Raw genomic sequence first — 2,637 nt, forward strand, 5'->3', positions numbered from 1 at the left:
GGAAGGAGGGCCTCTCATAACACATCTTTGGTGCCTCCCTCTCCCTCTCCAACACATCCTCCTCCTCCATAGTGCTTGGCGAAGCCCTGCCGGAGTACTGCAGCTCCACCACCACCACGCCGTCGTGCTGCTGCTGGAGCCATCTTCCTCAACCTATCCTTCCCCCTTGCTGGATCAAGAAGGAGGAGACGTTACGCTGACCGTACGTGTGTTGAACGCGGAGGTGCCGTCCGTTCGGTGCTAGGATCTCCGGTGATTTGGATCACGTCGAGTACGCCTTCCTCATCCCCGTTCTTTGAACGCTTCCGTGCGTGATCTACAAAGGTATGTAGATGCAATCCGATCACTCGTTGCTAGATGAACTCCTAGATGGATCTTGGTGAAACCGTAGGAAAATTTTTGTTTTCTGCAACGTTCCCCAACAAAGCTTTCCACAAACTTAATCTCCAAGTTGTTCCTCAAGGATTCCTTGCCAACCTCCAAGTCTCTCCTACTTTGGAAGATCAGATTCGTGAGGCTCAACTTTTTGATGCCATGGTGAAGAAGGTGAAGATTGGGATTGCCAAAAGCCATCCCAAGTACAAGTGTTATCGCCTTGATGACAAAGATACTCTTTTCTTCGAGGATCGCATTGTTGTTCCTAAGGGTGACCTTCGTAAAGTCATTATGAACGAGGCTCACAATTCACTCCTGTCTATTCATCCTGGAAGTACAAAGATGTACCATGACCTCAAGTAGTCGTATTGGTAGACTCGAATGAAGTGCGAGATTGCTCAGTTCGTGAAGGAATGTGATGTCTTCAGAAGAGTGAAAGTAGAACACCAACGACCAGCTGGTCTCCTCCAACCTCTTGCCATTCCAGAATGGAAGTTTGATCATATTGAGACGGACTTCGTGACTGGATTTCCCAAGTCCAAGCGTGGCAATGATGCTATCTTCGTTGTCATCGACAAGCTCACGAAAGTGGCTCATTTTCTTCCTATCAAAGAATCAATCACATCAGCTCGGTTGGCAGAGCTATATACCTCCAGGATTGTCTCTTTGCACGGCATTCCGCAGTTGATATCTTCAGATCATGGAAGCATCTTTACTTCTAAGTTCTGGGATTCCTTCCAGAAGGCTATGGGCACCAACATTCGCTTCAGCACAGCCTTTCATCCTCAAACTAGTGGACAAGTCGAGCGAGTAAATCAAATTCTTGAAGATATGCTCAGGGCATGTGTCATCTCTTTCGGTATGAAGTGGTAAGATTGTCTTCCATATGCCGAGTTCTCCTACAACAACAGCTTCCAAGTGAGTTCGGGCAAGGCCCCATTCGAGATTCTCTATGGCAAAAAGTGTCGTACTTCTCTTAACTGGTCAGAGACTGGTGAACGCCAACTTTTTGGCAATGACTTGATCACAGAGGCTGAAAAAATATGCAAAGTCATTCGTGAAAATCTCAAAGCTGCGCAATCGCGTCATAAGAATTACTATGATAGCAAGCATCGTGACTTGGCTTTCGAGATCGGAGACCATGTCTACCTCCGCATCTCTCCAATGAAAGGTACTCGTTGCTTCGGTATCAAAGGGAAGCTTGCCCCTAGATACGTGGGTCCCTTCAAGATCATTGGCAAAAGAGGCGATCTCGCCTATCAACTTGAGCTTCCATCCAACTTTGCAAACATGCACGACGTGTTTCACGTGTCTCAACTCCGCAAGTGTTTTCAAGACTCCTGACCGCACCATCAACTTCGAAGAGATTGATCTCCAAGAAGACTTGTCTTATCATGAGCATCGCGTTGCTATTCTTGAAGAAACTGAACGCAAGACTCGCAACAAGTCTATCAAAATCCTGAAAGTGAAGTGGTCACATCATTCCGACCAAGAAGCAACCTGGGAACACAAGGACCACCTTCGTCCTGAATATCCGGAGTTTTTCCAGTCCTAGATCTCGGGACGAGATCCTTTCGTAGTGGTGGAGTGTTGTAACGCCCCGTATGTAACTTGCCATATTTGTATTCCAACTCTTGCCATTTTCAGCACTAAGTTATGATATTCCTTCGTGATTGGGTTTTGTCTCCATTTTGCATTTTGTCCATGTCATGCATCTCATATCATGTCATCATGTGCATCGCATTGGCATACGTGTTCGTCTCAGGTATCCGAGCATTTTCGCCGTTGTCCATTTTGCATTCCGACACTCCTATGTCCTCCGGCGTCCCCCTTTTGCCTCTTTTCATGTGCGGGTGTTAAACGTTCTCGGATTGGTCCGAGATTTGCCAAGCAGCCTTGGTTCACTACCGGTAGACCGTCTGTCAAGTTTCGTGCCATTTGGAGTTCGTTTGATACTCCAACGGTTAACCGAGGAACCGTAAAGGCCTCGTGTGTGTTGCAGCCCAACACCCCTCCAAAGTGGCCCAAAACCCATCCAAACCCCCTCCATCCTCTCGATCGTTCGATTACGGTCGCGTGGCTGAAAACCGCACCTAATTTGGACTCTCCTAGCTCCCTCTACCTATAAATATATGCCCCCCTCTGAAAATCCCAGGTCCAAACCCTAGCCCCGCTCCTCCCGCGCCGCCGGACACGTTCGCCCACCGCCGCCCGGCCAACCGCAGGCTGCCACGTGGCCCCTGCCACCGCCCGCCGCCGCCC

Source organism: Triticum dicoccoides, chromosome 7A, assembly GCF_002162155.2.
Source record: "Triticum dicoccoides isolate Atlit2015 ecotype Zavitan chromosome 7A, WEW_v2.0, whole genome shotgun sequence".
Taxonomy (NCBI): Eukaryota; Viridiplantae; Streptophyta; class Magnoliopsida; order Poales; family Poaceae; genus Triticum; species Triticum dicoccoides.